Below are 24774 nucleotides of genomic sequence, written 5' to 3' on the forward strand. Positions count from 1 at the left end.
TTTATGTAGAGTCCGGCATGGTGCAGGCCGAACAACTCTAGTCTAGGCAATCGTTCTGCTGTAGCGTAGATCTAGGTAGAGGCCTAGAACTAATTATTAATTATAAGTATTGTAGCTGGCGTGGCAGAAGTCGTCCGAGAATCTGATCGACAGATAAAACTCAGATGTCACGTGTCAGTGATCTGGCGATATGGACCTGCCACATGCACAGCCATGCATAGCCAGTGCAGTGTACTGACTGTGTAGACTGCACACCGCGTACCGCGGCACTCCCTGATTTTGAGTCACAGTGAGTGACAGTCGATGGCATTTTTCATTGGCACTGACAGCTGCTGATATTAGTGATAATAATATTTATCACTCCCTTAGTATTGACTCACATAGATTTTTGCCATACCTAAGCAGTCAAATATTCCTGCATATTTCACTCCTTAGGGCTATATTGACTGCTTATATTTGACTGCGGGGGGGGGGGGGGGGGGGGGTTGCGTAGTTGAACGGTGCCTACAGTGTAGTGCAGCATTGTCATTGCATGAGTAGGTGGTGGTGCAACGGTTGTGCAATCATAAAACCGGGATTCATGAGGTTATCGTTCTGGAATTTGAAATACGGACTGTTTGTCGTGATAAATCTAATATTGACTTCGTACTTTGTCCGTATAGGAAAGAAATAAAAACCTCGTAAAAGACCTCGGCTTTTATTTCCTATATTGACCTCTTACTCAGTCAATATTAGATACGTATAGAATAAACACCGATGTCGTAGTGTTTATGGGAATATAAACACTGCTATTTATAGACAGTGTTTATATTCCCATAAACACAAGACAGAGGTGTTTATTCTATTTATACTTAGCTTCGTTTTTGGCCTGAAATACTGGTCCGAAATAGCTATTTTAGTATCCCAGTATACTATAGTATACTATTATGTGTAGGTAGCATTGCGTGTTCCAGACCTAAGACCTATCTTTCAACCAACATCTGCGTTAACACCCTGATAGCTGGGTGGTCAAGATAGGTGCTTGGGAATCTTATGGTTGCAGGTTCGATTCCTGCTGAAACTTCTTTCTTCCCTTCAATTTTTTTCTTTTTCAATTAAATTGGAGGGAAAATTTCTAAGTCCCTTGAAAGTTGAAAAGTTACAACCTCTATAAAGTGGGTAATATAGCAAAGTATATACCCCAAGTTAAAGTGGTGAATATGGAGATATATTCACCAGTTATAGATCACAGGAATTAGTGGGGGTTAACCGAAGTAAAATACGCGTAGCATGCGTTTGAATTCACGGACAGATACTATGGACTTCATACAGTCGGGCAGGCCATTCCAGAGTCGGCAGCTGGCTGGAAGCGGTCGGCATGCGCCAGAAGCACTGTGGGCCAGGGGGAGGGGAAGGTTGCGTCCCAACTGACCTTAAGTGGACATGCCTGTCGGCGGGCCTTGCAATACAATTCGGGACGACAACAGCTCACTGACGATTCCAGAACGGATTCTAAATGTCAGGAGTCGGAGCTTGCATTCCCCCTCGTTCCAGCACTGGGCACACACCCAGCCTGGTGTACAGGGGAAGAGTGTGGGCCAATGGGTGACTGGCATGTCATAGTTATTTCGTGCCCCCTAACGAATATACCGAAAACGAAAATACTTACTGACTCGGAAATGCGCATTGCGCAACATGTAACAGCATCTCAAGAGTTCCCCCTTTTCTCTTTATTTCCGCAAGAAAAGTGACTCGGAAATGCGTAGCAGCTAGCATTGCACGATTTCCACCTTTTCTCTTTATTTCCGCAAGAAAAGTGACTCGGAACTTTCCACAACAGCATTGCACGAGTTCCCCCTTTTCTCTTTCATCTCCGCAAGAAAAATGAATCGGAAAATTCCACACCAGCATTGCACGTGTTCCCCAAAGCGACCGAATGTGTCCATGGCTCCTCATCCATTGAGCATTATCACGCCACATGATGGAGTTTATAGTGTAGCGCACCAACAAGTACTATGACCCCCAATCACACATGTATGTCTAGGCTTTGGCGGATAATTATAAAAAAATAAAATAAAAACTCGACGGGTTCGCGTACCGGGCAGGTCAAGAATAAGATAATTCTAATTATAAGTAGCTTTTAAAGTGTGCGATTTGGGATGAGCATAATGCCAGCATAATAACACTGCATTTTCCACTAAAGTAGCCACGATTGATTATACAAATGGAAGTGTTCCCGGTCTCTACAGTACATGGTGCAGTGCAGTGGTGTGCTCCTCGTTTTCCGAGGGAAAGCAGACACACTTGCCCTACCACTCAAGCGATAAGGCCGAAGCTTCTTCAAGACTACAAGACTTGTGACGTTCTTTCCTGACCGCACCTCTCGGTTGGGGATGTGCGTTGAAGCACACCATACTAACGATCTATACTGTCCTCTCTTGGTCACCACTCTCCCTATTACCTTTATCGTAATAACTATTCATGTATTGTGCCTTTGATTTCTTCCGTTTTTGTCTTTTGATGCGTTGTCGGCATGGCGACACTGAGACCTATTGGACCCTTAGGCTCCGGCGGATTATGCTCGCGAAATCATGGAATTATGCTTTCAAGGATTCTCGCATTATGCTCGTAAAATCCTCATATTATGCTTTGGCACACGGGGATATATATTCACTTTGTTGTACATGTACTTATGGAGCCTCAAAGTTCGGAAAATTGTGCCTTTTCGTACTTGCAAGTTGTAAGTGGCCATAAGTACAACAAAATACATGAGTATCCCCATATCAAGGTGTCCATGCATGTTATTGTTAGACATCAACATGGAAAGTGAAAACAGTATTTCTTCTATTCATCACTTGATTTCTTTTGCACTTGTTCATTTATTTATTTATTACAGCATCTCATAGCACAGTCAAAACACCGGCCAATGCAAAGAGAGAGGGTGTTAGCCAACCACGGCAAGGAAGGGAGAAGGGGAGGAGAAGAAAAAGGAACCGGCATGGATAAGTAGTGATTGCAACAAAATGAGAAACACAAAATCAAAGTCAAGGCGCGACAAGGCTCTGAAAAAGGCGGAGGGAAGAAAGGTCCTTAGCTTCTTGGGGAAGTGCCAGCCACGCAGAGTATGCAGTGAAAAAGGGAGAGTGAAGTAGGAAGGAGGACTTAGGTTTCGGAAGGGAAAGGGAGTTTCTCGTGCTACGGGAGGAGAACCAGTTGAAACAGTGGAGGTGAGGTGGACACAGATTTAGTTTGAGAGAATGGATAAGGGTGACAAGATGTGAATTACGTCTCTTAGACAAAGGGGTAGTGTCAGCAAGGGCATAAAGGGTGGAAGATGGGAGCATGCGGGGTTTAGGAGGAGGATTTTGAGAACTTTTTTGAGGTGAATTTCGAGCTTGGCAGCACGGGTTGTGGAAATTCCAGCCCAAGCAGTATCTGCATAATCAAAAATGGGGCGTAGGTAAGCTGAGTAAAAGAGGAGTTTACAAGAGATTGGGAGATGGTAACAGTGAGAAGAGAGGATTCCTAAAGATGAACTTGATCGTTTACATATATAATCGATGTGGGGTTCCCATGAAAGATTAGAGTCAATGAAAATGCCAAGATGCTTATGGCTGGAGACTATGTCTATAGGCTGGGGGAAAGTGGGATGGAGGAGGGGCGGAACATCGGGCTGAGAAGGAAAGAGCATGATTTTAGTTTTAGACAGATTGGGCGATAACCGCCAAGACGACATCCAGGAAATTACTATTTGAATCCCGTTAGCTAGGTTACTCATCAGGCCAGTAATGTTAGGAGATGCCCGTAGGAGCGTTGTGTCCTTTTGCGAACAGTGATGTGCCCGGGGCAGCTGCGGGCAGATCATTGACGTATAAGATAAAAAGAAGGGGGCCGAGGATGGAACCCTTGGGAACTCCGGATAGTGCTGTTGTGTCGGCTGAGGACGTCCCATGTACCGTGACGTACTGCGTTCGCCCAGTTAGGTAAGATGTCAGCCATAGCAGGGGATTGCCGTCTACAGTAATTGATCCACGAAGCTTGGCCAAAAGCCCCCGGTGCCAGACGGTATCGAAGGCCTTGGCAAGATCGAAAAAACAGATCCCGACTAGATCTCCAGCATCCCGATGTCGACACACTAATTGCACCAGGCGCGTCAGCTGGAGGTACTTCAGTAATCATATTATTTCATTGCTAAATTTTGAGTCACCTTTGAAAATTATCATGTTCAACTCACGGTCTTTGTAATCATCATATACTCGTCCAACCGATGTCACCCTCACCCTGCGAATAATCAGCTCATCTCTCACGTAGCTCCACTTCTCCTTCCATCATGACCGAACATCAACTATACATCAATTTCGAGCAATATCGATAGCCTGCAGTCATATCATGACTGCTAAAATCCAGAGGTCATGACTTCGTAACATGCATAATGTACATATGTACCGGTACATGTAAACGGAGTTTTGCGGACTACCCGCCACTATCTCGTCCGCCCCGGGATACCTGATGAAGGCTGATTCACTCGCATCTTCTGCTACATGTACTGTGTCAGTGTGAGAAAGAACTTTGAAGAAGACGAGTTCGAGCATACAATACTGTATTGCCATGATTTCTTCCCTGCTTTTCATTGAAAATACTATCTGCATGACCTCTGAACCCTTTACCATGCAGACCACCAGCACTGATCAGGTGCATTGTACACAATTGTGTAGCCTACATACTAGAACTGTGGTATAATCGTGTAGTTATGCTCCTACCTCCGAGAGGATGCCAAATTATGCTCCAAATTTTCAACCACCAAATTTTGCCAATAATTATGCCGGCATAATCCGCCGGTGCCTACTAGTGGTCTGTGGAGTGCATGTTGCCTCACCAGCACTGCTACTGTCTGTGGCTGTGGCGACCACCATTCAAGTCTTGTCCTCCCCAAACCTTCTCTCTCTCTCCCTCTCCCTCTCTTTCTCTCCCTCTCTCTCTCCCTCTCTCTCTCTCTCTCTCTCTCTCTCTCTCTCTCTCTCTCTCTCTCTCTCTCTCTCTCTCTCTCTCTCTCTCTCTCTCTCTCTCTCTCTCTCCTCTCTCTCTCTCTCTCTCTCCTCTCTTCTCTCTCTCTCTCTCTCTCTCTCTCTCTCTCTCTCTCTCTCTCTCTCTCTCTCTCTCTCTCTCTCTCTCTCTCTCTCTCTCTCTCTCTCTCTCTCTCTCTCTCTCTCTCTCTCTCTCTCTCTCTCTCTCTCTCTCTCTCTCTCTCTCTGTCTCTGTCTCTCTCTCTCTCTCTCTCTCTCTCTCTCTCTCTCTCTCTCTCCCTCTCTCTCTCTCTCTCTCTCTCTCTCTCTCTCTCTCTCTCTCTCTCTCTCTCTCTCTCTCTCTCTCTCTCTCTCTCTCTCTCTCTCTCTCTCTCTCTCTCTCTCTCTCTCTCTCTCTCTCTCTCTCTCTCTCTCTCACACACACACACACACACACACACACACTAACTTTCTCTCTCTCTCTCTCTCTCTCTCTCTCTCTCTCTCACACACACACACACACTAACTTTCTCTCTCTCTCTCTCTCTCTCTCTCTCTCTCTCTCTCTCTCTCTCTCTCTCTCTCTCTCTCTCTCTCTCTCTCTCACACACACACACACACACACACACACACACACACACACACTAACTTCTCTCTCTCTATTTCTCTTTCTCTCTCTTTTTTATCTGTTTGTCTTACTCTTTTTTCGTTGTTAGCTTTCCTGGTGGTTATGTGCTTTTCAAGTAAATAAAAAAAGTGGCATAAGATTTTGCAGACGGGGAAGAGTTACACGTGGAAAGCGAGCTTTCAGGCGAAAAAGATTTGGAGAAGTGTCGCATCCGGCAAGAAACACTAGTGTAGATGTAGTCATCAGCTAGGTGAAACACAAGAAGGATCCTACTGCTGAACTTATGGGCACTGCCGTGTCTTCTGTTGTCCCTGACGATAATTATCATAATCGAGCGTCGGGAAGACATGCGACGCGGAGGACACAGTGGAAGCTTTCCGCAAGCCTGGCATTATGGAGCAGTAACAGCATGAAAACTAGCTCTAATCTCTATGACACCAACTTGTTCAGTATTTCCTGTGCCATTTTAGCCATGTACGAAAAACTGCAAAACGTGCATACTAGGCCTTGACGGATTATGCTAATATTTTCGTGAAATTATGCTTTTCGCATTGCTGAAAAAATTGCAGAAGTATGCTATTTTTATGCTAAAAGTTATCATATTATGCTGCATTATGCTCACATATGCTGCTAATGTATGATGGTTCTGTGCAAAATAACAGGGGAATTTTTTTGTAGAGGGCGTTGTACTGTAGTAGCAAACGTTTAACGGGGTCAACGCACCGTCCGACCTTGCTACGACCATCACTGATTGTAGTGGACTGGACATGTTATCAAGGGAGTCGTAAACCTACAACTTCCTAGTGCATCCACTTGTACTTGTACTTGTAGAACATGTACAACTGTATGGAATTTGATGCGAACAGGCGGATTATTACAATTTTATGCGATTCGTATGCAATTTGCCTCGAATTATGCGATTATTCGATTTTGGTAGGATTTATGCGAAAAATTATGCTAGCATAATCCGTCAAGGCCTAGTGCATACGTGCATAAGGCTTTACAAACCAAACCATTTTTTACATACTGGCTGCTGGTGAATTGCTGGCATTATGGAGCAACAGCGGTTCCGCTGTAGATCCTGTTCTACTGAGTCTGTGGCTTTTTTTGTGTGATGGCATAGGTACTTCGAAGTACATGTACGTGGCAAATGCCAAGCTGAAGCCCCAAAAGCAAAATTGAGTTAAGGAGGTTCGCGACGGTTAGCGCCATGTTGGATTTCCGAATTTTTTTCTGAAAAATAATGCCTTTCGGTGTGGAAAAATGGGACGCGATCATGCACAGAAAATAGTTTGACCATGACTTCGCAGCGCGTGCTCGAGTCGAGACAAGACTTTTGAGGAAGAAGCTCAGCCACTAGTGGACTTGCGGATTTGTTTTGACATTGGCGGTTTTTGGATAGCTCGGTTCTCCTGCCGACGTGTCGTGGAGATAGATGAAGACGCGGGAGAGTAATCCGTCACCCACGACGCGGCCTCTCATTCTGCGTACTGAACGATGCAAGAAGCCGAGGAGGGGGACGCTTCGCAAACTCAAACGATCGATCGAGTTCCTGAAAAACGGAAAGGGCGATCTCCATCACTAACGCCACTGGATTCGACTCCCGCGAAGAGGTCGTTCAGTGCCCCTCTTCACGGTCGACGAATCGTTCATCTCAGGTATCTGGCTGTGGGATTGTCTGCGTGCCAGAATCCTGGATGTGGCAAACCTCTGGCGCTCATTGATTGCGTTGAAGAGAAGAGGTACGACCTGGGCAGCGACTTGTCATTCCGTGTCCGCAGCAGTGTGGGATGGAGAATTTTATAGATACAGATAGCCCTGTAACTGCTCAACACCCTGGCCCCCGTGCTTCCACAAGCAACACCAAAGCTGCTTTGGGTAAGTGCGTTTTTCAATGTCATAAGATTTATTCATGATATTTGCGAGTCATTGCCACTCTATGGCTATGGAAATGTTTGAGCACACTGTATGCGCGGCGGCCGCGAGCGTCTGTGTGTTTGCATAGACCTGCATGTTTGTGCATGTGTGCACCATACGCATGTATGAACATGCACATGCATATGCGCTCATGTGGACGTGCCCTCGCACACATCCTATACACACGTGCATGACCGCTCCCAGGGCATGTTGGTGTGACATGTGTATGCGGGCATCTCCACTCATGCACATGAGTGTGCACATGGATGTGGGTGGGTACGCACACGTGCGTGAATGTATGTGTGTGTGTACGCGCGTGTGTTCTATTGCGTGTGAGAGCATGCATGTGTGTGTGCGTGTGTGTGTGTGTGTGTGTGTATGTGTGCACGGATGTGTGTGTCGATGGTGTGAATTTTGTGATTGGTGAACACTCTGATCCCTAAATCGCGATACCGGAGCTCCCAAGCTACAGCCTCAGATTGATTTATAGTTCATCGTTGGGAATGAGTTCGCTGCTCATGATGCTGTTGCGGATGTTGCGGCCCTAGCTGAAATTGTCGAAGCTCGCCCTGATGCCAGTATCCTGTAGCACTCTGTCACTTTTGCGTCAGCATGTTCGGCGATGGAGTTTGCAGAACATCAGCAAAAGCGGCTGGCCACCCTTCAACCGTTGGTCCAAGCAACGTGCTTCTCTAAATCAGTTGCAGTGCGGGCAGCTGCCAGTGGGTTGGTGATGAAGCACTTTGTCTTGTCCTACAAACGAAGTGGTGAGCCAGCCATTTCCAGACTGATGAAGGAGCAAGTCGGAGGTAAGAAGCGGGTGACAGTCTCAAGGAAGATTATATTAGTGGTGGCTGAACACCTAGCGAAGAACCAGCAGCAACCCAACTGTAAGGAACGCCCTGTGGCACAGTGCTTCACTTGTTTGTGCGCACCGTAAAATACCATCATTTTTGCCAGTGTGGGGACACGTTCTAGCTCACATAGTTGAAGAACAAGAGGACTCAATGTTGTCTGATTCGTTCCAACATGTCAGCTTTCATTGTAGTTTGATATGGGACAGTGCTAAGCGCTATCATAGCTACATGTACATGTATCCAGGGCCTGCTGGAGAGCCGGGTCAGCCGGGTCACGCGCCCGGCTGGGGAACTGCACGACCTGGCTGAACAGATAACACCGGGTCCAGTCTGACCCGGCTGAAAAATGTCTCAAACTGACAATGGATTCCTAAAATACCGGTATTTTACGACTCGCGGACCCCATCTGTTGCAAATCTAGCGCAACCGTACACACTACAGTCTACCAGGTCTACAAGCGACAGAAACTCGGCTAGGGTCAACTGGGGTCAACTGGGGTCAACTGGTTCGAGCGCGATCTGGCCAGCGGCGAGCAGGAAGTCAGGACATTCAAAGTCGATGGGGCAGGTACTGTAAAAGCAGAAATTTTCGGTGGTGTAATATTTTCGGTATTCGCCAAAATCGGCGGTTCGGTAGCGGGAAATTTTCGGTAAAACCCGTTCTCCAGGTAGGTGTACTAGTACTACATGTATACAGTATCGGTTGTACCGAAAATTTCGGTGCGTTTTATTTTCGGTAAAAATTGTCGGCACCGAAGTTACCGAAAATAAAACACCACCGAAAATTTCTGCTTTTACAGTAGTCAAAAGCGTAACTTTGGCTATAGCTTTTGACACAGTTGCAAGTTTTCAGCCGACTGGTGATTTGGACGATGGAGCCCGCAGCTAAGAGAAAAAGAACTCACGCTTTCCAAGACTCTTGGAAGAAAGGTCGACCCTGGCTGGATCCCATGGATTACGATCATGCCAGTCTATACATGTCGTGCGCTTTGTGCAAGACGCAAAGGAAGACGAGCGGCGGTGGATTTGGTCGCGATGTTCTCTAAAATTTCCGATTTCCGGTAATAAATTCGCCTTTCTATTTTCCTGCATTTTGAGCAGGCTTTTTGTTGTTTTTCTGCCGGATGATCTGACCCGGCTTGACCCGGCTGGCCTGCAGGCGCCAGGTACACTCTGACCGGGCTGTGTTGAATGTCTAGAGCAGGCCCTGGTATCACAACCAAGTGCCAACAGGAGAGTAATCATGGAGAAAAATACCTATCGATAATGCGTGCACCCAGGGTTTTCCGGCAAATTTACTAGTTCAGCTATTCCATCCTTGTATTTTTCTGAACGCCGAGGGCTCTAGTGAGTTTATGCAACACCTAACAGCCAAAAATCCAATAAGTTATGACCAAAGCAGCAGCAGAGAAGTACAAGCAATATAGATACGTGAATTTACCAATTTTAGGCAAATTTTGACAGTTTTTTGGATTTTTCTCCAGAATATGCACGGTGACCCCTATTTTCGCCGCGGTAAACCTGTTCCAACCCACTTATAGAACGTATTTGAAGTATCCACATATGGGGCAAACTCAAAAATAAGCTGCAAAAAATATTCAAAGTTTCATTTTTTGCGTCTTTTTGCTCTTCTCCAGGAAATGACTACCTGGATCCCATCGTCAACCAAAGTGTACATTTTTCGGTGTTGATATCATCTTAGTCAATACCTCGAACAGACTGTAAAATTTTATGTCATATTTTCTCTCCTAACTGATGTTATGGACGATTTCTCATCAATTTTGGGATTTTGTGTATTTTGTGTCATCAAGGAAAATTGTGTTTTTGGCAGGACCTATTCGGGCAATTGAAAAACTGATGCTACTAAGCGAAAATATAAGGCTGTACCTATTCAAACCTGATGTCAGATTGGGCTGATGTTGAAATTAAATTTTTGGGCCTAACTGTCCCGAACCCCCTTAAATACACATGTACAATCATGTACAGTACGTACATGACAGTGAACTCACTGCATGCTGGGGTGTTCAGGTGGACCCACTGCATGCTGGGGTGTTCAGGTGGACCCACTGCATGCTGGGGTGTTCAGGTGGACCCACTGCATGCTGGGGTGTTCAGGTGGACCCACTGCATGCTGGGGTGTTCAGGTGGACCCACTGCATGCTGGGGTGTTCAGGTGGACCCACTGCATGCTGGGGTGTTCAGGTGGACCCACTGCATGCTGGGGTGTTCAGGTGAACTCACTGCATGCTGGGGTGTTCAGGTGGACCCACTGCATGCTGGGGTGTTCAGGTGGACCCACTGCATGCTGGGGTGTTCAGGTGAACTCACTGCATGCTGGGGTGTTCAGGTGGACCCACTGCATGCTGGGGTGTTCAGGTGGACCCACTGCATGCTGGGGTGTTCAGGTGGACCCACTGCATGCTGGGGTGTTCAGGTGAACTCACTGCATGCTGGGGTGTTCAGGTGGACCCACTGCATGCTGGGGTGTTCAGGTGGACCCACTGCATGCTGGGGTGTTCAGGTGAACTCACTGCATGCTGGGGTGTTCAGGTGGACCCACTGCATGCTGGGGTGTTCAGGTGAACTCACTGCATGCTGGGGTGTTCAGGTTGACCCACTGCATGCTGGGGTGTTCAGGTGGACCCACTGCATGCTGGGGTGTTCAGGTGGACCCACTGCATGCTGGGGTGTTCAGGTGAACTCACTGCATGCTGGGGTGTTCAGGTGGACCCACTGCATGCTGGGGTGTTCAGGTGGACCCACTGCATGCTGGGGTGTTCAGGTGAACTCACTGCATGCTGGGGTGTTCAGGTGGACCCACTGCATGCTGGGGTGTTCAGGTGAACTCACTGCATGCTGGGGTGTTCAGGTGGACCCACTGCATGCTGGGGGTGTTCAGGTGGACCCACTGCATGCTGGGGTGTTCAGGTGGACCCACTGCATGCTGGGGTGTTCAGGTGGACCCACTGCATGCTGGGGTGTTCAGGTGGACCCACTGCATGCTGGGGTGTTCAGGTGGACCCACTGCATGCTGGGGTGTTCAGGTGGACCCACTGTATGGTATCATACTTTACACAATCATCACCGAAGCACAGCACTCAATGCCAAGTCAAAATTTATAGTATTGAGCAAGGCAAGTCTCCAATACATCCTAGAAACTAGGTCGTGGCAGACGCACAACTGACATGAATGAAGTACATGTATGTAAATTTAGAGTGGAAGGTGAAGCTTGGAACAAAAAATCAACCACAAAATAGTAATGCCACATGAGTTCCAAACAATCCAAATCAGATGATATCAGATAGACTCAGTGTCACCCACCCTGGGCAATAAGCGTGAACAGTGAGAAGTTCCAGGCAGGTCGGATCACAGTAGTGCATGTAACATCAGCTGTATAATTGCCCGACGACATGCCTCATGTCACTTTGCCTTCCAACAGAATCACACAAATCCTAGCAGTAGTCCACTGATGAAAACTGGTGTGAAAATATCCTTCCCGGATTGATATACAAGTAGGTACATTAACGCGTGGAAACAGGAGGTGGAAGGATGGTTTGGGGTGGTGGGTGGAGGTGGGGAGGGGGGAAGGGGGAAGGGGGAGGGGGTTCTGTACTACCCTGTACAGGTACAGGCGTCGCCAAAAGAACTCCGGTCGATACCATGGTTACAGTGGTATGGTAGATCTGTACGTGTTCACCGGCGATACTGCACCGTGGCATGCATGCACGTCAGTAGCAGCACAGCACTGAACAGTCTGCGCTGCACTCTGCTGCCTGCTGCAGTCGGGTCGAGCACTGCATAGCTGAGTGTATCAGGTGTACGCAGGCCTGGCAGCGGGGCATTTGCCGTGTGCTAGGCTAGTAGTGCTAGCACTAGTAGCAGTGGCAGTACATGCGGCCCATGCACCGTACAGCTACCGGTAGCTAGCATGGCATTGACCAGATTCTTTCGGCGACGGCTGTACCGATCAATACTTTGGTGCACTCGTGGATGTACATGGTACTAAATAACAGTTGAAATCGCCGGGTACATCCATCCAAGAAGTCAGGACACTGCCACCTGATAGCAATAGCTGTAGCCAAGGCAACGTAAACTGTTTACCACGTAATGCCCTACACAAGAGTAATTTCATCTCCCGCATTGCTGAGTGCGACAATCCAGTACAGGTTACCTGTGACGTTGGGGATGGTTTCTGTGACGCCCGTTCTCTCGTGTCTACCAGTGAGTGTGTGACGATCATGATCAACTGTGAGATGAATGATGTCACCAGTTTGCCAGGGTTGACCAAGGGCTGTTCCGGTGTGGTAGTTAGCAGCATCATAGCCATGCCAACCAAAACACTGTGCCTTGTCCTGTTGGTAACATTCCAGTTTCGGACTACTGGATGAACAGGTAGAGAGAAAGATGTAACCATTGGAGGTCTTGTCAATCCTCACCTTCAGTCTACTGCTACCAGCATTAGTGACCATCAGTGTGGTACATGCTGATGACCAACCTTGCCTGGTACTACTCAGTGAGTAACCATCATTTGTGATATTCACCCGCCTCCCGCGGCGAGTTCCATCAAACTTCGGAGGAACGTTGGCAGACACCACCAACTTCTGGGGACTACATTTTAGATGAACACAGCCAATCTTGGCGGAGATGTTGAAGCAACCAGCTTGCAACGGCCCATATTCAGTATGTAGCTGCGTACTCACGATGGACATGTCCTTGTTCAGACCGGATATTGATATCTTCAGTCCAATGTTGTCCAGTTGCTCTTGCTCAACGGTGCTTGAGACATTGCCTGGTAGCTCTATAGAGATGCTCAAATGGTCATTGACACTGGCTTGGTCGCGGCACTTCAATGCACCATCGGCAATATCCAGCACTGCTCCCGTCTTGCTTATGTCATTGAGTAGGGATGTGGTGTCCGTCGTGCCAAACACAATGCCGCTGGTAACACATGGCTCTTTCTTGTCCTCGGCAGCTTCCATGGTCTTGCTGATAGATGCATCCACCCAGGACCACACACGGAGAAGCTCAATGTCGTCCTCAAACGACTGCAGAATGCTGGCAGCACTCTCTCCTTTCGACACACACTCCTGAAGTTGATGTAGTTGCTTCTCCAGAGGTTCCAGTTTCTTCAACCTTAGCTGATCCAGCTCGGCTAGAAGACAGTATTCACGTTTCTTCACAGCTTCAATCAGTGGCTTGAAGAAACCAGATACCTTCTCTGAAGCGTGCTCTGTTTGACTGTGTACCATTCGAATGCTCTTCTCAACGGTCTCTATGGCACTGCAGACAACACCATCACATTCTGATGTACAACTGCGCAGCTTTGTGGAAAGTGTGTCACGAGTGTTTTGTGCAGCACTGGCAATATCCATCACCTTGTGTTTATCATGTCCGTGCGCTCCAGTATATATGCAATGTGTACACAATAGCTGATTGCAATCCAAGCAAAACTGTTTCAGCACTTCATTCGTGTGAAGAGCACATCTATGCTGGACCACTCTGCCACTGCTGCTGCCACTGAGGATTGCTGGCTCTGTGCTGGAGTCAGACAACATCTTGATTGTGTGTCCTTTACCTGATTTAGACAAAGGATGTACAGCAGCGTGTTGCTCACAGAATTTGACGCTGCAATTCTCACAAACCACTGTAGCTGGCTTTCCATCCCAGCATTCGTCACAAGTTTGAATGGCCTGATCCCGGCCTGCAGCCGCTCCAGTCATCGTATCGCTTGCTTGAACGACATTCGGTAGCGATCGTAACGGCTCTGTACCAACAGGCAATTGCGTAGCGGACAAACATTGTGGACACTTTATGCAGCCATCAAATCCCAAGCTGTTCTGCAGGCACGGCACACACAGTGCGTGCAAACACGAAACAAATTTTAGGGTGGTCGTGGACGATCCACAACCACCGCACGGCACCACGGACGACATTATTACCCGTGTAGCCAGTGAAGGACCTCAATCTTGGGATAAACTGAAGGACCCACAATTCAGTGTAGTCAGTAGATCTGGTAGATCTACGAGTTGCAAGTATGTAATAAGGAGTTTTGTCAGTTTCATGCGCTGCCTGAGTAAGTACGTTCGAGTTGAGAGCAAAATCTGTGAAACCGTGTAGCAGGAAATTTTCGGACGGAATCTACGTACAATAATTATGGTAGATCTACACCGACTAAAATTATTTTACGAAAATAAAATCCGCACGAAAGAGCGAAATTCAGCTTTGTCCGAAAATTCCCTGCCATACAGTACCTGGATTTCATTCCTATACATGTACAGTCAACTTCGCTCATAACGACACTCGGCGGGGCATCAAAAAGGTGTCCTTATTCGCGAAGTGTCGTTATACCCGAAGTCTCATTATATGTATTACAGTCGGATGGGACTTTGCTCTGGGCATGGAAATTCTGTCGTTATTCGCGAATTGTCGTTATATCCGCAGTCGTTATAAGCGAAGTTGACTGTACGTGTATTTTAGACTGGTGACCATGTCCAGATGCACATGCTGCTTGCATAGCTCGACTTGTCAGGGGTTCAAGGGCTGATTATTCCCTGACCTGGGGGATTGAAGAATAATCCCCCTATACTAGTACTACTAGGTCAGGGGAAAGAGCCCAAGACTTAACCGTCACTTTGGACTGCTCTCTGACTCACTACACCTAGCGAGAGCAGGCCAAAACATACTCAACCAATGAACACACTGTGCGGCTTTATTCTTTCACGGTTCGTGTCAGACTCGGCTGAAGGCTCATCCGTTGCAGCGCTACCACCCTTCAAGGATCAAGTCGCAGATGCAGCTCCGGGAAGTGAGGAGGATCAGACCCACCAGCCTCGGAATGGTCAAAGACCGAAAATCCCATTCAGTGCATCCATGAAAAAATCCTTCCGCTTCCAAGCAGGACTTGAACCTGGTGCCCTCTGGTTCTCAACCATGGTCTTAAACCATCCCACTATGCCTGCCTTCACTTAGTTAAGTCGTAATGAATAGAGCATACCACAGCGAGGCAAGCCGCCCACAAACCGGTAAACTCAGTTCCGAGCACATCTAACATGAATCAAAGTAATAGGAAGGAAGCATGTGAAAGTAGAGACCAGGCCAAAGGCATGCCACGATCGATCAGCAACAAGAACTGAATACTAGAAGTACTGTACACAAACAGTCAAGTCAGACTACTCACTGGGCAGCTGAAGAAATACTGAGAAGATCCAGGAAGGTGAGGTGTTTTTTCATTATATTTCCAAAATTGCATTCATTCAAACATTGTTCTATATTTCCTGTACAAGAGGTCTCTCAGATCCAGGAAGGTCGGATCACGTAACACCAGCAACACCATCCAACTCACAAGGGCCGTATCACATTGCCTTCCACCGGAACGGGCACAAATTCCATGCCGCTGAGGTAGCACGCTGATGTAAGCTGGTCCCAGGATAAAAATGGCTGGATAGGTAATGCTAAGACTGGGCACGAGGAGGTACCTGACAGTTATGTAAACATGAGACACTGCTCTACACACACCTGTTAATACTGTAGTATAGTGACCTCATTGATGACAACATATAAACAGATCAAATTACTGAGAAACACACATCCGTTTCGAATCATGCCACTACCTGATGATTTTTTTAATGACCAAGGTAATCTGAAGGGTTCACCACCTTTTGTCCTACACCAGAGTGATTTTATCACCGTTGGTGCGGAGTGACACAATCCAGTATAAGATACCTGTGACGCTTGAGATGGTTTCTGTGGCGCCCGTTTTCTCGTGTCGACCAGTGAGAGTGTGACGATCATGATCAACAGTTAGCTGGATGATGTCACCGGTTCTCCAGGGTTGGCCAAGGGCTGCAGTTCCTGTGTGGCACTGACCACCATCCCCACTACCCCAGCCAAAGCACTGTGCCTTGTCCTGTTGGAAATAGTCCAGGTTTGGACTACTGGATGAACAGGCGGAGAGAACGATGTCACCAAAAAGGGTCCTGTCAATCCTCACCTTCAGTGTACTGCTACCAGTACAAGTGACCATACGTGTGGTACATGCCGATGACCAACTTTTATAATCAGAAATACTGGTTAATGAGCGATTCTCATTGGAGATACTCAACAAATTGCCGCATCGAATTCCATCAAACTCTGGAGACGCTGGCAATACCAAGACCTTCTTTGGACTGCCTTCAAGGTGTTCATAGCCTATCTTGGCTGATATTTCATGGCGACCAGTTTCCAACGGAATATCAGTCTCTATACGCCCAGAAGCAGTTGTAAGCTGCGTATACACGTTTGTTGTGTCCTCGTCCAGACTTGATATTGATATTTCAAGTCCAATGTTGTCCAGTTGTTCTTGCTCTATGATGCTTGAGACAACATTGTCTGGTAGCTCTATGGAGATGCTGAAAAGGTCATCGACACTGGCATGTTCGCAGAACTTCAATGTACCATCAGCAACATCCAGCACTGCTCCCGTCTTGCTGATGTCATTGAGTATTGATGCTGTGTCTGTCGTGCCAAATACAATACCACTGGTGACACATGGCTCTTTCTCGTCCTCGGCAGTTTTCATGGTCTTGCCGATAGACGTATCCACCCAGGACCACACACGGAGAAGCTCAATGTCATCCTCAAACGACTGCAGAATGTTGGCAGCACTCTCTCCTTTCGACACACACTCCTGAAGTTGGTGTAGTTGCTTCTCCAGAGGCTCGAGTTTCTTTAACCCCAGCTGATCCAGCTCGGCTAGAAGACAGTCTTCTCGTTTCTTCACAGCCTCCATCAGTGGCTTGAAGAAACCTGAAACCTTCTCTGAAGCATACTCTGTTTGACTGTGTACCATTCGAATGTTCTTCTCCACGGTCTCTATGGCACTGCTGACAACACCATCACATTCTGATGTACAACTGCGCAGCTTAGTGGAAAGTGTGTCACGAGTGCTATGTGCAGCACTGGCAATATCCATCACCTTGTGTTCATCATGTCTGTGTGCTCCAGTATGTATGCACTGTGTGCACAGGAGCTGATTGCAATCCAAGCAAAACTGTTTCAGCACTTCATTTGTGTGTAGAGCGCATCTATGCTGGACCACTCTGCCAGTCCCACTGCTACTGCCACTGCTTGTTGACCCTGTGGAGGATGCAGACAACGTCATCACTGTGTGCCCTTTGCCAGATCTGGACATAGAATGGGCAGTAGCGTGGTGTTCACAGAATTTGACGTTGCAGTTCTCACAAACCACTGTAGCTGGCTTTCCATCCCAGCATTCGTCACAGTTTTGAATGTCCTGATCTCGGCCTGCAGCCGCTCCAGTCATCGTATCGCTTGCTTGAACGACATTGGGTAGTGATCGTAACGGCTCTGTACCAACAGGCAATTGCGTAGCGGACAAACACTGCGGACACTTTATGCAGCCATCAAATCCCAAGCTGTTCTGCAGGCACGGCACACATAGTGCGTGCAAACATGAAACAAACTTTAGAGCGATCGTGGACGATCCACAGCCACCACACTGCACTACGGAGAACATTATCTTTAGAAGACTTGACACGCCGTGCAGTGAAGGATCTCGGACGAAGGACCCACAGTTCAGCGTAGTCAATAGATCTACGACTACGAGTCAGCGTTTGCGGGTAGGAAGTACAATGTTCGAAGATCATTATTTTCCAGTCGTGTAGATTTTTGAAAGTTATGAAACCTCATCAGCTCACTCCAACTGTTCAAGTCCAACTCTACGTAGTGCGCAGCTCTACGGTCTTTTCGCTGGGAATACCATGAATACGGTACTTGCGCAATTAGTGCAAGGATGCGCATGCCTCTATATAAAGGGCACTATACAATAATTATTTTAGTACTGTACGAGCGTACAATGATTGTACTGTAAAATTCCCCGCTGAAAAGGAAACCAAGAATCACGGACAACATCACACACAATACATCACCTCCCTTGACCAGCACGGTGTCTCTGCTGACGTCTTATCTATGGGTAATCAAATGATTATTGATTTATAATTATACTAGTGAAGCGACTTGTGCAGGCAAATAATTATAATGCTGTTTATAATGAGCGCGAAATTGTGTCCGAAATTCTGAAACAGAATCTATAGCGGTAATCTTGGGTTGAAGGCAATTCCATAATTTGCTGATTAGATGTAAGAAACATGATTGTTCATGTACAATCATGTATACTGGTACTACATTGTACATGTAGTACAGTGTATATGACAAGCGCTGCTGGCCAGTACCGTTAGTACCCTCAACAGGCTCTAGTGACCAACCCCTTGTCGAGCCACAATATGTGCTGAGACAGTCAGTTGAAAAGATTATTTGTATTATTTTATGCATTCTCCACAGGCCTTAGCCTAAATCGAGGGAGTCTCCGTCGACATTTATTTGCAGCTGCACATCGCGTATATTGCATCCATGATGTCCCATGTCTGGGTTGCAGGTGGGGCAGTCGAAGCTTCCCCTTACCACAATGACGTGATCTCATCTTTCACTCTGCTTCTGTCACGACCATCTATTCATTGTCCTCGTTCCTCACTATTATTCATTTCCCCTCCTCCTCCCCTCCTCATGCTTCTACGGCATTATGGCGCGCTTTGTAGGGTCCGGCGGATTCTGCCGGCAGAAAAATTGGCAGAATTCGGTACTTTTTCTGGTAAGTTTCATGCATGTTTGGTATGTGGATAAAGAAATGGAGCAGAATTCGAGGAATTGCCCGCCATAAGGTTTGTATGGTTCTGCCAATTTCACTTCTTTGCGAGCAGAATCTGCCACCTTTTCGAGCAGAATCCGCCGGTCCCTAGCGCTTTTGTCTGCGACGCCGAGACCTTTAAATAAAAAGCTGCATTCAGTCGGAAAAATAAGGGGACTGATACGGCATGCATGACGTACATGTCGAAAGGGTACAGGTACGCGATGGAGTATGGAATAATATCTGTTGCAACTGGATCGAGTGCGCTTTGCAACCTTCAGGCTTCATGCCTTGACCAGGGAGTACTCCCTGGGAACGACTGTGCCCACCGAGCTACATGTACCGGTACATCAAGACCTGTGATGGACTGAAAGGTGCCTTTCGGGTATTTATTCCATCAGGAGAGGTACCCACACGCAGAATCTGCAACGGCACAGCCTCACTCAACTGTCTGGCCACACTCATGAAGCCTGCCCAACCAAGCCACAGCAAAGTCAAAGAATTTAATGCCAACTGACCTCACTGTCAGCAGTCAAGGACCCTCAACCTCTCTTTCTCTGTCTGTCTGTCTGTTCGTTTGTCTGTCTGTCTGTCTGTCTGTCTGTCTGTCTGTCTGTCTCTCTCTCTCTCTCTCATTCTCTCTCATTCTCTCTCTATCTCTCTCAAGATCCAGATCCACAACTTCCCACTCGTTCTACCAGACTGGAAACTTAGGAAGCACTGCTTGCAGTATACATTATCAGCTACTACAGCGGAGGGTTTCCATAGCTCACTGGATTGATCGATATCTGTTCCAACATTCACTTTCTTCCTTTAATTTCAAGAAGAAATCACATGGAACCGAGTTATGAAGCAACTATCTACGACTGTAACAAGATAATAGCAGTCAGAAAGGGCGATAACATGGCACAAAACTGACAGGCTACAGAGACATTCAACCACCTAAGACCTAGCTCCAACACACCTCCAGTGGCTGTGCGCAAACCAACAGCCTTCCAGCTCGGAAGGTTCAACTGCCAAGTTGGAAGGCTGCTGGTTTGGGCATCGGAGGTGTGTTGGAGCTACAGCAGGTCTTAGGTCGTTGAATGTCTCAGTAGCTTGTCAGTTTTGTGTCCTGTTATCGCACTTTCTGACTGCTTATTTTCTTGTTGCAGTCGTGAATAGTTGTTTCATAACTCGTTTCCATGTGATTTCTTCCATTTAAAAATAATATTTGCTGGCTCAGTATCCTACTCCGAGTTAAATTTTCTTTCTCTCTTTTTCTTTTTTTGAGGCTACTTTTCTACGCTATCCTTTAACTTGTATTCCCAGTGGGTCCATTTTTTTTATAGGCGTACCGGTATGCCTGTTTTGATTCCCACTATCAATAAAGTGTACAACAGCAACAACTGCTACTGCCCGAGCGGCAAACCCCCTTCAATCGCATGATCGCACCGCTAGCAGAGAAACTACAGGCAGTAGCGGCCTACACTGTACATGTACCAGGAGTTCACCATAATCAATCTAAATCCGAGGAAGTTCCTCTTCCGACCGTTGATGGCTGCGCAGTAGATAGTGAAAGGTTGTCTGAGTATCTGATGGAGTCATTGGCATGAGTCCCAAGAAGATGAACCCCACTGACACCATCCCTGCGGCTTCAATACCAAGGACAGATGATCCAGACTCTGACAGCGATTTCCAAGCCTTCCCTTTCCAGTATCACACCCGACAGATTGCAGAGTGCGAATGTCCCTGGAACGAAGAAGAGAAATAAGAAGAAGAAAAAGAACAAGCCAACAGGAATCGAATCGCCATGCCAACAGTAAGTCACCGTCACTACTGTACTAGTCCTTTCATTTCTTTCAATCACGCACAATCTTTTCTCCCCCACACTACCAAGCAATCAAAATACTATTTTATGCGATCGCTCTTCCCGCGGAGCTAACCATTTCAATTTCCTGAGCTGCAACGCTCGCAGCTTGTGCAACAAAACGGACGAGATTGCGCAGATAGCCATAGCCAAGAGACCCAGTCTTAATCGCCATCTGTGAAACTTGGAAAAATTCACTAAAGCCAGGCTCCCTATACGAGCTCCCCCCCCCCCCCCCCCGACTACTCCGTTTTTTTGTTTTTTTTGTTTTTTACTATTATTCACAAACCCAACTCGTAAAATAAATAATTATGTGGACAAAAACAAACAGCTACTGAGCAGGGGCTGCACTGGGCAGCAGTGATGGTGAGGTACCAGGGGCTCCACCGACCAAAGGTCTCGGCTTCAATGCCACAAGCACGCACCAGGAAAAAGAAACAGAAATGTAAAGCAAAGCTAGATCTAGCTATGGGGAAGTAGAATGGGTAAAAGTACCGGTAGGTGTTTAGAAAAAATAAAAACAAGATGAAAAGAGATTGTAAATTATCAGTGTTTGGACTGATGTACAATGTACATGTCAACTTCATCAACCAAAACTTATGAACTTTTTCAATAGATCTGATACGAAACTCGCACAAAGAAGTGTAAAGAAAACAAGCTAAAAAACAGAAAAAGTTATAGGTACGATCGGCAGTATAATTATACTAGTATGTAGAGACGGCGGAGCCGCCGTGTACGTTCACTTATCCATCTCATGCAAACCCGAAACAAACATCACGACGAACAACTTCGAATAACTCTAGCTTTAATTAACTTGCCCTATCGAACGTATCACTTACAGTTGGATGCTCCTACAGTCCTCCGAACACAGATCCGTACATATCCTGTCAACAACTGGAGCCCCCTCTAGGTCTCTGCAATATGAACTCCCCGTTTCTATTGGTAGAATAATATGAACGAGAAGCACACCTCGTCGCTTCCCACTGATGGAGCTTGTTACTGCTACTGAGCAACAATGTGGTTGAATGTACCAACTGAGCAACAATGTACCGGTGACGGTCTACTGCACTGGACACTGCAGGACTGCACCAGCACATGCCTTTTCCGACCTGTATTTCCAGAGGCAATTTGAAGTCTTGCCTCGACGTAGTCATCTCCAACGTACCAGAAGAAGACCTATCTGTCACATCTTACCCCCCCCCCCCCGTTGAAGAGTCAGGTCATGTACTCGTCGAAGGACACGTATCCCCTGCAGGTCCACCGCCAGCACCAACACCCCAGCTGCACGTCGAAACTTGGCGCTGGACCTGGGACCCTGATCAGCTGATCGCGTCGTGGCACTGAAAGAAGCCCTGCGCTCAATGCAGCTTTTTGCCACCGGCTGAGGAAATTCTGCAGTTATCAATGTCAGACCTCGGGTCACATTGGCTTGACTCGTTAATCAGCACAGCACACTTTTACATATACTGTACTAACTTTGCACCAAGACGTATACACTGGTCTCGTCCAGTTCGACGACCGTGGATTACCCAAAAGCTTCTTTCCAGCATTAACCTCAAACATCAGCTCTATCGTCAGTATCTCAGAAATCGCAGTGTCGAGAAGTGGCTCGCATTCGTTATGCAACACAATAATACCACTACACAACTGAGAGAAGCTAAATCCGCCTTTGTATCCACAACCACGCAAGGCGACGCAACTAGTGCCCTACAGCGAACTCTGTACAAGTTAATGAAGTCACCGCGGTCGTCCCCGAAAAAGGAGCATCCACCTATTTCAGCAAACGGAGAAGTGGCTAGATCGGATGCAGAAAAGGGCGCAGCTTTTTTTTAGGATTTTTCATTTCGGAGAGTCAAAAGTCCATGTCCGGACCAACTGACGCCAGAGAGAGATAGGCGTGCGGCGCACCATTGGAGGTGAACACTCAACTGAAAGAATCTCCTGTCTGCTCTTGATTTCCGGAAATCGGCTGGACACGATGTGGCATCCCGACGAAATTGCTTTTAAAGATCACTGCTGACGTTTATAATCATGCTCGCTCGCAGCGCTTTTCAACGAGTCCTTCTCGCGAGGCGAGCAGCCGCAAGATTGGCGCGATGCCACTGCCAATCCTCTGCACAAGAAAGCCTCTCGTGAAGAGATCACAAACTACAGGCCAATCTCGCTCCTGAATGACAATGTTGTCAGCAAAGTTCAGGAGAGGATTGTCCACCAACGCCTCTACACCCATATCGAGCCCCACCTACCAGCCAGCCAATCTGGATTTCGATCCAAGGAGTCAAGGACAGCATTGAACTTTAGCTCTCCCGCCTAGCTCACGATAATCATGTCAGCCAGCCGAGATGCCAGACAGTGTCAGCTTGCTTCTTTGATCTATGAAAGTCCTTTGCCATAGTTTGGCATGCCGGCCTCCTGGCCAAACTGGAGCACCTTGGTGCCCATTTCATGGCTTTGCCCTTACCTGGGTCATAAGATACCTGACGCGTACGCGTCAAGGTTGGCTCCGCCATGTTGTCATGGAAATCTATTCCAGCTGGCTCTGTCCTGGGCCGGCCTCTTCTTTTCCTCGTGTACACGATGGACCCCCCCCCCCCCCTACATGACGATTGTACAAACTTGTACACCAAATGCAGTAAGTTTGCCGATGATATGGCACTCATCGCGACGCATTACACAAAGTATTCATCAGCTGCATTCCTCCAACGCGCCGTGGACTCAACAGGACGATGGTTGAACGATGGCCATCTCCTCGTCGACACGACGAAAACCGTCGTCCTTTCCTTCCAACCCCAACACATCATCCACATCACACTCCACGACCCTTCTCCAGCAGGTCCACCAACACCGTGACAGCACATTGGCGTTACACTAGCTCCAAGATGATATGCGATGGACCCAACACATCGTGACAACATATAATAGCTCTAGTAAAAAAAACACCAACAAAGCTAAGAAATCACTGCACCAACTCCACAAGACAAGTGGCACAACGAACGCTTTCAGCATAATGATATCGATATACACAACATATAACATAATATATAGCACTCAGTAGTCCACCAGCTCTCTATGTGATCACCCTCTATATGTGGTCACCCTCTACATGTTATCACCTGTTTACTTCGTGCCTATAGGGTTTGTGTAACATATATCCGAACTGTTCTCGAATATGGCAGCCTTGCCTTCTCCAACACCCCACAGCAACACTAGCCACGAAGCCCCAATGAGAAAAGAACAGGTTCAAGCAGGGGAGAGAGGGACCCCTGGTCAGGACCAACACTTGGCCTCAATCACACATAGGAAGACACGCACACACGCACACACACACATACACACACACACACACCACATAAACCCACACACTCATGTCTGGTTGGAAAGTATCTTCCCAAAGACTGATGCACGTGTACGAGTACTTATAAACAGGTATAAACAGCGGGGGAGGGAGGGGTACTACATGTACCTTTAGTTTTGCCAATATAAGAGTATATGTACATAACTCATGGATGTGGCAAATGGGATTGAGGCCTTTAGCCTCTGGTTGGTGGATCTGATCTATCCTCCCCCACCGTTTAGGAGCCGCATCTGACGCCTGATCATGGCGTCCCACGGAAGCGGAAAGGTGGTTCTTGACCAGGGAGTTGTACGACTCCTTGTTCTTGACCTGCCCGTTACGCGAACCCGTAGAATTTATTTATTTTTATTTTACATAACTCCTGGTTACTAATACTGGTACCTCGAGCTGCCTAGACCGGCCTTGTTTGTAACTCCTGGTTATGTACTCTTGGTCATGTCATGTACCTGTTAGTACATTGACTGTGAAACACACACACACACACACACACACACACACACACACAC

At 47.2% G+C, this 24774-nt stretch overlaps 2 long non-coding RNA genes across 3 annotated transcripts; both read left to right on the forward strand.

Moving 5' to 3' along the window:
* The first annotated feature begins 6932 nt into the window (after positions 1-6932).
* On the forward strand, positions 6933-10262 carry LOC135817927 (uncharacterized). Of its 2 annotated transcripts, none has more exons than XR_010553592.1 (2): positions 6933-8417; positions 10021-10262. It is a non-coding gene; the product is annotated as an uncharacterized LOC135817927 (long non-coding RNA). The 2 variants fall into 2 exon arrangements; XR_010553593.1 differs by having other exon boundaries at positions 6933-8336.
* LOC135817928 (uncharacterized) lies at positions 8624-9460 on the forward strand. The gene is made up of 2 exons (XR_010553594.1): positions 8624-8951; positions 9187-9460. It is a non-coding gene; the product is annotated as an uncharacterized LOC135817928 (long non-coding RNA).
* Positions 10263-24774: the final 14512 nt, after the last annotated feature.

This window comes from Sycon ciliatum, chromosome 5 (assembly GCF_964019385.1).
Source record: "Sycon ciliatum chromosome 5, ocSycCili1.1, whole genome shotgun sequence".
NCBI lineage: Eukaryota > Metazoa > Porifera > Calcarea > Leucosolenida > Sycettidae > Sycon > Sycon ciliatum.